A 14,130-nucleotide genomic window follows, 5' to 3' on the forward strand; every position below is an offset into this window, starting at 1 on the left:
TAAATAGATCACACAGCGCGTCCAACTACTGCTGGTCTTGGCTGCCTCGCTAAATAGCTGTCGTTATCTGGGCTTCCTTACCCGTGTTTTTATCCAATGCTTTACCGACGCGATCATAGATGTCAGCCAGATGATGGCAGTCATAAACACGAAAGATAACCTCAAGCGTTCAAGCATAATGGCTTTTGTACGTTTGCTGGCGAGAGTCATGGCCAGGTATTGGTGACGACCAAGAAGGCAGAATGTAAACCTTACTTGCCAAGTCATCTTAGTTTGTTATAGACCCGTGACAAGGCCGTGATGCTTATACCAGCATCCAGAATCCTCAACCATATGAAGCACGAAGGTGCGCGTTTGTGACACTCTTGTCGACAAATTGGCACTGAGCGATATACAGCCATCAAGAGGCTTGATCCGCTGATATACAGCTGGCGGTTTGACTCAAAACGAACCTCCGCAACAGTGGCCACATCAATATGCCAAAGGTGTTGTAGATATTTTCTCACATCAGCTTAGACCACTCTCATTCAAACGTTTACTAGTTAGTCTGCTTGTGTCTTGATTCTGAAATCTTCGAGGACACCTTGTATCCAGATGAATATCTTGAAGATATTTATAGGATATTCATGAACGATGCCGTTGATGTCGTCCTAGCATTTAGACACGAAACTGTTTAGACAGCAGATGTGTCTGATTTTCCCTGATCTCATCTATCTTTTTTCTAATCAGAGGATCAAATTCTGCTATATAAAAAAATCTACACCAATGGAGGAAAAAAAAAAAAAGATTCAGTCTCCGATCCAATCAGGCTGAGTATCTACCTATAGACAGACCACTTACCAGCTCATCGGAGGTAGTGGCTCCCTATACCGCTGCCTTACTTGTACATCCCATTCTAACGCCGGATTTATTACGAGCTCTTTCGTATCTAGACATTCCATCGGATGGAGACACCGCCTGGAGATAGCCTCTATCAAAGACACTATAGATTTCACCAAATGAAACATGGAAAGAGGATACGACGTTGTTGACCATGATGTTAAGGTGAGGTATGGTCGAGTGTGTGGTAAAAGGCGTCCATTAAGAGTTAAGGAGACCCAGATAGGAGTGCCGGAGTCCAGAAAGGATTAAAGAGCCATGGCTGTGGAGGAGGCCTTAGGGGGAAAACAAGAATCCCGAGACGTGCGTAGTGACCTAAGGAAGAAGGATTGCCGGAGGGAGGGCGTCGTGGGCAAACAGGGAAGGAGGATTTCCCTGTCGATAGCTGGAGCTGAGAAATAATTGCACACGACTGGAGAATTAAGCGAAGCAGAAATCCGAAGATGGTGAGGTGGACGAGGGACGAGATGGGGAGGATTTGGGTCGTGATATAGCAGAGCTTGGCAACCAGACGTGGGGAAGGTGAGAAGTGGAGTAGAAAATAGGCATGGACAAGCTAATAGGGTAATAGAAAATGAGGTGAAAGATTGTGAATGAAAAAGTCATTACATCTGTATACTGGGGAGGAGATGAGAAGCGGATCAAGGCGTAGATGAAATGTATGATGAAGAATATCCAAGTTGACATAAGTTTTTCTTTTTTGATGTTAACTGCAATGGCACGGGTAGCTGAGGTCCTGATCAAGGCCATCCCTTTAACGCTATATATATATATATATATATATATATATATATATATATATATATATATATATATATATATATATCCTTGCCTAAGCAAGGTACCCATTTTATCGATCAACCCCTACGGCTGTTTAAACAGCTGGGTTGATTGTGGACCGCCTACTTCAAATAGGATTCGAACCCGAAGCTAAAACTGTGACGTAGGTAAGGTAGTGGATAAATGGGCCTGAAAACTAACCACAGATGGGGGGAATAAAGTACAGTAAATGTGGAGTTATGGCCTACGGGATTCTGAGTGTGGCAGAGACATTCAGTCAACCACAGAGCGAGAGGGAAGTTGAATGGCACCCTGGCGAAGAGTTCTTTAGTGGTGAAAAAAAGTTGGTTAGCATTTTGGATAGGAAACCCAGCGTGCTTATAGAAGAGGAGGAGCAGGAAGAGGAAGAAGAGGCAGGGGAAAGTTGCGGCAGTAGATTGCTACCGAGGGAACTCGACTCTTTGCTGAGGCGTGTGGGGGAAGGATGGGACCACATAACATCAGCAAGAGTTGTTGTTACATAGGAAAGGCAAAGCAACACAAAACACGATGGTCTGTAACGAAATTATCCACAGAAAGAACCGGAACAGTATCCGAAATACCCACTCTATACAGACAGTAACGGAACAATAAGACAGAAGGCTAACTTTTGGACTTTGAGACAATGAAAGAACTTAAACTCATCATTTTCAGCCATTTAATTAGGCCATTACTTCTCAGCTTGAGTAGCTCAAGGAAAAATCATACATTTCCAGGATGCATAAGAGGATACACCTCCTCCATGCAGGCATTTGCTTACAAACGAGGGGCCACTGGGATTGTAAACTTGTTTATCTAAGTTGCTGTTGCCAGGCGCCTGCTGACGGAGCCTCATCTCCATACAAGGTAGCTGCCGGAGACGAGGTCCTCTGCAGAAGCTCTGTGTAGTATCTGGACACTGCAAATATGCGAGGTTGTCTGCTGGAGATCTGTAGCAGAGGTGGTTCTCTGCTCGAGATCTGGAGCAGAGGTGGTTCTCTGCTGGAGATCTGGAGCAGAGGTGGTTATCTGCTTGAAATCTGGAGCAGAGGTGGTTGTATGTAGGAGATCTGGATATATTCTATTGGATCCAAGTTAAAGTGTCCTGGATCTCTCATTGATAAATCCCTTAAGTTGGCAAAGAAATCATTTTATAGAGTTGAACCCAAACTTTTCCTTTATACCAAGAGCCTCTTAGTTCTCCCTTTACTTCTCATGTTGCTTGAATCCTTTAATGTAAATGTGGCCTTCAGCAACAACAGTACTATAAAGAATATCTTAATCAAGAATTCCCCGGAAAGTTCTGCAGGATGCATCTATAGAGTGCTATGTAAAAATTATGGTAAGTTTTATGTTGCGCTGACTAGTAAGGATCTTTCCGTTAGACTTATGCAATATGAATACAGTATAAGAACAAGACAAGAATCCAATGCCTTGTTTAATCATCTTAAAGATTATGATTATTGTATTGACTAGAGTAATGCCACCTTAGTTATCAACTCTAATTCCTATACCAAGAGAAATATCATTGAATCTTCTATTATTGAATTCACAAAGACTTACAACATTAATATTAGTGAAGGCCTATACAAATTGGATATCTTTATTGTTGATTAATTGTAAACAGTTCCCCTTCTTGTCCACATAAGTTTATGATGCGCTTGATGCCAGACTCGAACGCATCCGACCTCCATTCGGGTAGTCACTTGATTACCAAATGGTGTCCTAGCTACGTCTCTTCGTTGTAAATCAACTGCCCGTTATATATTTATTTTTTCATGTATCCCCCCTGATGTTGTAATTATTACACGAAAGTGCACTGGGAAACTTATCGCGTTTCATTTCGCCGTGGACTCATCGGAATATACTTGATCACGCACTCAACTGTGATCCTCTCCAACTTTATATATATATATATATATATATATATATATATATATATATATATGTGTGTGTGTGTGTGTGTGTGTGTGTGTGTGTGTGTGTGTGTGTGTGTGTGAATACAGGATGTTGTGTACCCAGAGATAAGAGAAGACAAACTTACGATTCTTGACAGACCCTCACATCTGGGCAGTCTGTCGCTGGGGTACGCTCCCCGCCACTTTACACGAGCTATACAGAGCTTAAGCCTGAGACGAATTCCTCTTGAAAGTTGTCAGCTCCTCGCTCAAGTGTCAGGCGCAGTGGCTGTTGAGACCTCAGTTCCGGGAGTAGTAGGAGGAGGAGGAGGCGGCAGCAGCAGCCAGCGCTCACATCCAGACTCCAGCAGCAGTGTGGAGAGACTGGAAATAGACCCTCGGGTCTTGAAGGAGGCGAGTTCCACCCGTCATAACATCACCGGAGAGGCTCCTTCCACGCCTCCTTCTTAGGACTCCTTCCAGTCCTGGAGGCTTCACTCCCGTCAGAATCATGCTTGTCAGTTTTAAGAAGACTTGTTGACGACGTTGAACTCAAGGTTCACCCAGTGTGTTCAGTAATTTGTAAGAAAATAGAATAAGAACCGACTGCCTTCGAGGCACATAAATATGTCGAGCCTGATACTTCTGAAGGAGGAGCTGCAGGGGAGAGGAGGGAAGATATGTACTTTATCACGTTCTTAATCCCTCCATGCTGGGATATACCCAGATAACGCACCGATACTATGTGACACCTCTTTGTCCAGGTCTCTTATACGTATACGTCACCTCCTTATCTCTGTCGCTGTTCCCGTGTGACGCCCCCGTATCTAGTGTGACGCCTCCGTGTCTAGATCTCTGTTGCGTGTGTGTCACTTTGCTATCTGTGTTTTCCTGTTACTGTGTGACTCTTGAGCATGTAGGGGTCTGTTATTGTGTGATGTCTCAGCATTTACGCTCACGTTACAGTGTCACGCTTCAGTGTCTACGTCCTTGTGACACCCCAGGTGTCTCTGTGACGGATGTAACATGCCAGCATTTAGCCTTTTGGAAGGTGTAATATCTGCTGTATGCGTGTCTGTATCGACCAAAAATGATTTTATTTCACTTTTGACTTCATCTCATCTTGACCTTATCATCTTCATTGTTACTGTCATATATGCCATATTCTTGCTAAACAAACTTTTCAAGCAGACACCAGGAAGTGTAAAGACTGTTCCATACGGTTTAACATCATCATTACGGTTTAATATTACGGTTTAATATCATTGTTATCATTACTATTATTATTGTTACTATTATCATAATCATTATTATCCTTAATCTTAGTAGTAAAAGTAGCATTATCTTTATTATCATACCTTTTGGTAGTTGTATTAGTAGAAGTAGCAGAAGTAACAGAAATAATAGTAACAATATAATCATAATTATAATCATTATCATAGAAAGCCAGGACTCCTCTTCAGATGTCTGAATCCACCGACAGATTATTTTCAGAGAAGCCATTTCAGGAGCTAATTTCCTTAGTCATAGAAAGTCTACATATCGAATCAGGTTTATGATAATTCAATATCACGGTTCGCCACGTAAACTTTACTATGGGAGTTTTCCAACGTGTAAAAAGACTGGTTGGTGTTGCGAAAGAAAGTTTGAGAGAGGAATAGCTTTGAGAAGAAAAAAATGATGTCTTTAGGGAACAGCAAACATTGGTAATATAAGAATATGATAAGAAAAAACAAGAGCTCATCAAACAGAAATGAAGTGTTTAGAAATGAAAAACAAAGAAAGTTTGGCGGAGGAAAGAGAAAACAATGAATATAGCAAAAACTATAGAGTAATAGAAAACACGGGAGGTATATACATACATAGAAACGCTCAGCGGGCAGAAAGGGAGAGAGTAGAGAAAATGTAAACGCTGAAGACAAAGAAATTTTGGGTGGAATATGAAATAAAAACACAGCAAGTATGAGAGGCAAGAGAAGGAACGAGTGACTGAACATCTGTGAAGACAATTATCACCCATGCAGGGCAGTGTGGCCTCCTACCCGCATCTGCAGTGTGGCCTCCCACCCGCATCTGCAGCGTGGCCTCCCACACACATCTGCACTGTGGCCTCCCACACACATCTGCACTGTGGCCTTCCACACACATCTGCACTGTGGCCTCCCACACACATCTGCACCGTGGCCTCCCACACACGTCTGCACTGTGGCCTCCCACACACGTCTGCACTGTGGCCTCCCACACACGTCTGAACTGTGGCCTCCCACACACGTCTGCACTGTGGCCCCCCACACACGTCTGCACTGTGGCCTCCCACACACGTCTGCACTGTGGCCTCCCACACACATCTGCACTGTGGCCTCCCACACACATCTGCACTGTGGTCCTCCACACACATCTGCAGTGTGGCTCTCTACATACAAGTGAAATGTGGCCTTCCATGTGTATCTTCAGTCCAGATAGACAGATATAAACACGCAATGAAACTTTATTCTATTCGTATGCTCTACGAAAACGAATATGTACCCACATATACGGGCATATGTAGATCACATAACAGATATACATCACCGTCTCTATACGTGATTAGAAGTCACACATTAGCAAGCCTTTAAAAGTGAACCATTATTTTGTTCCTACAATGTCTAAATGAAAGATGCTTGCCTCGATCAGGTTTGATCTGTTTCTGGAACTTAAAGGGAGAGTTTTCATTTTGTGAACAGATGCAAATTAAAAGGATTTAGGAAATAGGTTCAGGATATTGAAATCTGTGTAACAAAGGATTAGGTGCGATGATTGAGGGACCCTAGTTTTCTTTAGTGATAAATCTATAGAATCAAATTTCTCTTAAGGTTTTTCACCCTAAAGCCGTTCAGATGACTTTTGTAATATAAACAGTTTATATCGAATTTGGATAAGTTTTGGGAAAGCAGATTATTCCATTGACTACTGGGGTTGGAGGGTAGGTATCATATATGCCTCTATGTATCTCAGCGATGTTGAGTTATATATGTATGTATGGATAAGATTGTGTCTGATACGCATGTGTATTTCAACATATGTAGGTATTAGTGTGTGTGTGTGTGTGTGTGTGTGTGTGTGATTATTATCAGGGTGTTAGGGGAGAGTCTCAAACACGTGTTGCCAAGTGTCTTAATATATGTATCATGTCCTCTAGTGTGTTACACACACACATACACACACACACACACACACACACACACACACACACACACACACACACACACCAACCTGAGTCACATGCGTGTAACTGGTTGTACTTGTGTGTAATCTCCTAACTGCTTACAGTAAGTGGAAAGCGTTTACACTAATAAGGCTTCGTCTCTTTGCCTGTATTTCTGTTTTACAAAATCCTGCACTTCTTAATGCTTTCTACACTCACTGGTCTTTCAATTGGTGTGTCACTCGTTTAATTGCCTTATTACTGAAAAGTAAACCCTTTACCTACACAAGACAAGATAACCTGTTATTGCTGAATCCAAAATAACCAAATGTTTCCAGAAAGCATAATAACCTGGTATTACAGAAAGCATGATAACCTGGGATTAAAGAAAGCAGGATAAACTGAGATTATGAAAACATGATAATTCGGTGTTAGAGAAAGCAAGACAACCATGTAATACAGAAAAAAATGACTTGACATTACAGAAGACAACTTGGTATTACAGAAGACAAGACAACTTGACATTACAGAAGACAAGACAACTTGACATTACAGAAGACAATACAGCAGGTAGTGTGTTCACAGACACATGAATCCCGAGGGGTAAGAATTAGGCTTATCCCTGATGCTGTCATGTCCCTCAGGTTGTTTGAGTGTGATGTCAATTAAATGTTTTATAAGTGCATCCGAGGCCTCAACGTCCTAGCAATAACTTACATCATCGAGATCTTCACGAACTGTACAAGACAAACATATTTTTTTCCAATGTAATCATTGGCTCGTAGAACAACTTCATAACTCTGCCTTTGAAATGATTGATATGTTTCACGTGAAAGGTATGACTTATGATCTTTTCCTTCCCTTAGCTGATGTAATCTTAACCTTACATTTACCTTTGACTGTTGTTATATGATGATACTAATCGATGCTCTTGTGTTCAGAGGAAACAGTCAACTTTGCATTTGACTACACTTTGCCTTCGTTTGTTCATTGATGGCTAAGAATGAATATTCGATCACCATCCTTTTCCTACCTAGTTATATTATCTTTGCTACTTACTAAGAGGCATCAATGGGTACAGAGATAATCTCTCAGGTAGATCTAAAAGAATATCAGTGATTTAAGGTGAATGAATATCCTAAAGGTTATTCTTCAGTGGGGTCATCTACCCACTGCCTCGGTCGCAGTTCGTGGTACCTCCACTGGTGTGAAGCGAGAGAGAAAAGCTGTATCGCGTCTCAGCGTTTCCCCATAAGGACTCTTGGTTCTACGTACATGACCTTTTCTCCGATTTAATCCAGGACTAGATTCTAAGAAAGAGTCCTGGTGTTAAAGGAGGACCTTTCTACAGGTTCCTAAAGCCCATGGCTGCGCTACTTCCAGTAGAATGGAAATGTAAACTCCTTTAGTGTGAAAAGTTATTTGACGAGACTGTACACCCCCTATGACACATCCTCTTCAAAGATGACATTTCACTTGCTGTGTAACCTCTTGCAGGCGGAGTCCGGTAGCACCTACTTATGAACACGTATGGGTTAATAAGCAAGATGGGAAACGCTGGAATTTGTCAAGGAATCTAAAAGTGTAAATATAATAGGATCGAGTTGTGATCCCATCAATGCCTTTCTGGTTAATTGCTGATTTATATACATTGTGTATATGAATCGTGGTAATTACTAAGTCATCTGACTAGGTCTAATGACCAGTCAGCAAGTCTCGGTGCTCGTCTCCAGGTCAAGTCATGTCCAGCCATCAGATACGTCTAGTGTAATATGGAACGACAAGACACCATAACCCATTCCCAGGTCGTAGGTCAAGTGTTATGTCCAATAATCAGATACAGTAGTTTTCCCCCAGGTCGTGTAGGTCAAATAATATATCCAATCAGCTGATACAGTACCTGTTTTCCAGATCATTTAAGATCATACAGTCTGCCCAATTAGATGCAATAGCTCTTTCCCTTATGTACGTTAGGTTCATTTTTCTGAAGTCCAGTCACCTGGCATCGTAGCTCAGCAAAGGTAATTAATAAGCGACTTATGGTACAGAGTATAAGCAAAGTATAAGTTATAGGCATTAATTATTCAGAAATACGACACAAGGAGATTTAGATCACAATATTTAGCACTAGGAGAGAGAGAGAGCGTGTGTGTGTGTGTGTGTGTGTGAGTACTATATACGCTGAAAATCATGAATTACATAAGAACTGTTACTAATGTTCCACATCGATAATAACTTATAGCAAATTCTTGGTAACATTTGTCGTCGAAGTCTAAGAATCCCTCAATAGTTCATACAGTAGCTACCTGAGCCTAGCATAACAAACGCCCGTCAAGGAGTAGTAGGAACTGCTGTCCACTGAGAAAATATATTCTTTTCACACGAGCTTCGGATGAAACTCTGGAAGACATATCGGCGAAAGATAGAATCTACTCACCAAAAGGCAACCTGAACCTTCGCTATGATACGTTTTGTGAATATCAACATAGAAAAGAAAACATGACAGGAGGAAAATATACAAGACTTATGACGAAAGATGATAAGACATGGTTGATGCATGTAAGAGGAAGTTATATCCACCACTCCAGGCAGAATACAGCTCGACACAAGTATAATAAGAAGGTTGTGTAATGTACGACGATTGGCAAAGACGAAGTGTAATGGCTGAATCAATTGCGATCCAGATTTATGGTTTAGGATTGGTGTCTGACCGTGATTACAGCCACTAGTTGTGAGAAAGGAAGGGAAGGAGGTGGTGTAAAGGGTGATGGTGTGGTGGAAGAGGGATGGAGGTGGTGGAAAGGGGAAGGAGGCAGAGAAAGAAGGAAAGGAGATGGTGAAAAAGGGAAAGCGGCAATGGAAAAGGCAAAGGAATAGAGGAGGGAGGCGGAAGGGTGATGGGAAATGAGGCTAGGGTAAAACATGGGGAGAGAAAAATAGAATGGGAGGGGAAGATGCGGAGAACGATGGCTAGGGTCAAGAATATATGATGGGAAAGAGAGAGAGATTAGAGGGGAGAGGAAAGTCGGTTAATAGTTCAATTTTAGCATCGAAGTCTCCTGTCACGGATATATTCCTTTATGTAACTATATGTAACATGTAACATGTGTAACTATATGTAACTTTATGTAACATGTGAGGAAACGGAAAAACAAAGGGAATGAACAGGATAAAACTAGATTAATGTAAGAGGTTTAGAGCTTCAGAGGTGGCCATTAGAAGCCGTTAAGAAAGAGGCAGGTCATATCTGTCTGCAGAGCTCATGTGAAAGCGAAGAGTCCCAAAGAGAAGTGGTGTGAGGAAAGAAACAAATATCACAACGGACCAGGTAGAGGTATATGAACCTTTTTTTTTTTTCATTATTGGTGACCGACACGAAGCTTCATTACTGGGGGTATATGAAGACTGAACATTAGACCTATCAGAATCACATACATAGATCCTGTGGTAAGCGAACAACTTGACACAAAATATTGTAACAAATCCAATTTTAGATTCCTGGGTAAATGTGTAGATTTCCATACCCTAAGGTTATTTTGTCAGAGACCATTACAAAAAAAGCAATCTTGAAGTTGAATAACAGTAATGACACCATTAATGTCCCAATCAATAACTATTCATTGCATGCTTCAAGCGAGTGCATGAAACCAATTCTAGATCCAGTAACTTTATGTTTGGACGAATATAACAAAAAGCAATTTATGTAAATGACCTTAGAATGAAACTATACCATGATAATATATTTTAATGAGGAGTCTGTATTGTAATCGACGGCAATGTTCTCACTGCACACCTCAAAGCAAATACGTGTACATTAAAGATTGAATATATATATATATATATATATATATATATATATATATATATATATATATATATATATATATATATATATATATATTATATATATATACACATCGTTCTTCAAGTATCGGTGAAGCGGCAGATTGCTAGTTAGGGTGGTTGGCCAGCGATGGCAAGAGCAGGTTCGACCCAGCGCCACTCCACCACGACATAACCGATGTGTCCATCTACAAACTTGAGGGCTTATTTGACGACATAATATTACCTTCACGGATGAATATCCTTCTTTAATCGGGGACACCGCGAGTCGTGGGCTGCCGAGCGGGGAGTTGAAGTCGTAGATCAATTCAGCAGAGATTGTAGAAGAGAAAAATGACGACGAGGTTATGTGGTGAGCAGTGGAGATGGATAGAAGGGAGCGCGAGGATAGGTAATGGTGATAGAGTATGTGATGAACCCAACGTGTAGATGGATGAGTGTTTACACCTACTGAAGGATGGGAAGCCGTGAGGCGAGGGTTACGGGAGATTAAAAAGCCTGGCCGCGTAGGTTAATAAAAGTTCCCTGAGGTGAGGGGGAATGTCCAGGTGAGGAAAAAAGTCCAGGTGGGGTGGGGAAAGCGTCCAGGTTGGGGGAGGGGGGGAAGGTCCAGATGTGGGTTGGGGAGGGGAACGCTAAGGTGGGGAGAAAAAAAACGTCCAGACTGGGGGGACACGTCCAGGTGGGGGGTTGGGGGGAAACGTCCAGGTCGGAAAAAATAAAGTCCAGGATGAATACGGGATTAATGAAGCTCTACTACTTACTCCACAACACAGCGACTCAAGTTCGAACATCGAGACGTGGCGAGTGGCTGACGTCGTGGATGGCTGACGTCTCTGGCGGCTGACGCTCACAAGTGGCTGACGGTGCAGGCGGGAGGTGGGAACGTAAGCAACTCACGGAATACTTTACAATTGTAATGTGCGAGTTTATTATGCTAAGAAGATTTAGGCGAGAGCGTTGTGCTTGCAAGCAGGACGGATGACAATGTAAATGGAATTTCGCCATTTTGGAACACAAGGTAGGCTAGCTGGCTGGTGGTGGTGGCGCTGTTGCTTGTGGCCGTCAGGTGATATTAGCGTGTTAGACAAGGCGGATGAGACCCTAAAGTGCATACTCTGAGTATGAGAGATGCTGTTGCATCACTCGCTAATAGCACCATCTTCCTTCTTTGCCTCCTTCCCATCACCTCCATCCCTCTTCAACCACACCTTCACCCCTTACACCATCTCCTTTCCCCTACAAATGACCTTCTTCCCTTCCTTTCCCACAACCAATGGATATAAACAGTTAAAAAAAAACAGCAACATAAGATTTGTACGCGATGGAAATGTACACATTTCGTGTCATATGTTCGTGTACTGTGTTAAATTTCTCTTACGTCATTTGATATCAAGGTTTTACCAGTCCTGACAAACTCGTGTCTCTCAATTCGACATCAATTTGGACATGAATGAATAAAAAAGTTTGAGCTCTTTACTGAACGCGATAACAGAACTGTTCGAGATAACCTGTCGGGGCGCGTCAGGCAGGGTCGTAAATAGTGATAAATGACTAAGATAATAAAAAGCAGATTTTATGCATAATGTTAGTTGAGCCTGATAACACAGGATCACCCATGAGACCTACACGTTTACACGAAATAAAGGCTCATTTATCCTTTTAGATGACTCACAGTCCTCGTAATTGCTAGTCTCTGCGCTTGAGGCTATGAAATTTTTGAGCATTAAGAGCTGATATCATCTTTATCATCTTATATAGGGACTATTTTGTTCTCATCAACTACGAAACAAATTTAAAACTACTTCCAGTAACAATATGGGATGGAATTAGCGTATATCTTCATAAGTCTGAGACCCTCGCTTCATATTCAGTGATTACATCCCCCTAGGAAAGTTATTTAAATGCGAGTTTCAAATGAATTCTTCATACTGCTCCTAACTACCCACCTGAGTTGAAAACTATCCTTATTTGAATCACGTGACTTCAAGCTTGTTTGGTTTGTTTATTCCACCTCGCTATAGAAATTTACCATTTCTGAGGAACTCTCGGTCCATATTCTCCTTCACTACCTGCTTTGAAAGAAGACACGTAGAGATCGATGCCTAATCTTTGCCGCTAAAAGGCCACTAGAGTCATTGCGAGTTTCTCTTCAATGTCCGGGGCATTGGAGCCAGTGTTAAGGTTCAAGCCATCCACAGATCTCCAGCGCCGAGCACGCAAGACAAATATAAGCCAAGCAAAAGTCAATCATGAACACTGTAATGTGACGGACTCTAAAGCCTGAGTGGCAGCAGTTTCGGCTAGAAAACATCTACACCCACCGAGTGAGTATATTGGTTCAAGTACCTCGTATTGGCGTATTAGAGAGCATCAGATGCCATCTAGCGGCCGCTCGGTACACTAACCCTATTCTGATCTGATAGCAGGAATTATGAGAGGATCAAAAGCTGCTGTACTTGTGATTCTAGCTCCTAGTGTGTCTGCGCCCTTAGGCGAAGGATAGTGTTTTATGGTCTATTTAGTGACGCAAGTCCCTCTTCTCCTATAAAGTTAAATGGTGACCCTTTTGATTGACGAAGTAGTGAAACCTGACATGGAAATTTGTGAAGACATCTTCAGGAGAATAGAAGGTCCAACAAACAGAGAAGAAGTCTGTGGGATGTTTGAGATTACAGGAGGGTAATGGTATCACAACGCATGACCCCCTCAGGTCCACCACATGTTTACAAACAAACCAATTAGGGCTAACAATTTGTCCTGCCTGTTAAACAGAGTACACTACCTTCCTGAAACCACTGAAGTAAATTACCAGTCACTGAGCCTCATCACCTCTACCCATCACCTCTGCACGACCCAGAGCCTCACCAACATCAGGAACAATTTCAACAGACTATGTTCAGCACGTCTGTGTTACACAGCTTCGGGAGGGACTCTTTCTTCATCCTCTGCTCCCCGACACCAAGCTATGATCACAATTTCGTACACAAACTTTGTTCATTACCTGACGCTGTCTAACACGTTATTGAACCCACCCAGTCTCTCAGCGTTTCCCTATCACCTCTACATGCTCGATAACCCATCTATAATATTCCTTTTTTCTGGGTCATATCCTCTATTCCCTATCCCCCTCAGCACTCTACCGTTATCACACGTCCTTAGCGCCTATCCATCACCTCTTGCTCTCTACAACACCCTGCTTACATCAGCCTCCTTCTCAACCACCATCTATATCCTAAGCTCTGCCTAACAACACGCTATTTTATCATTATCCTCCAGCAGAATCCATCTATCTAAACCGTTAACGCCCCATCATTATTCACCTCTCCTCCTCACTCCTCACTATGTGCAACACGTCTTGTTCCCTCCCCTCTTCATTGATCCATCCCCACGTTTTCCTATCTCCATCACAACACACGCTCTCCATGTTAACGTAAACTGGTCAGCCATAAAGGGAAAATGTTGCCACGAAAATTGGTTCGACCCGAGGAATAGAGTGATTAATTATATTGTTGTGGTGAGGGCGAT

The sequence above is a fragment of the Panulirus ornatus genome, chromosome 52 (assembly GCF_036320965.1).
Source record: "Panulirus ornatus isolate Po-2019 chromosome 52, ASM3632096v1, whole genome shotgun sequence".
Taxonomy (NCBI): domain Eukaryota; kingdom Metazoa; phylum Arthropoda; class Malacostraca; order Decapoda; family Palinuridae; genus Panulirus; species Panulirus ornatus.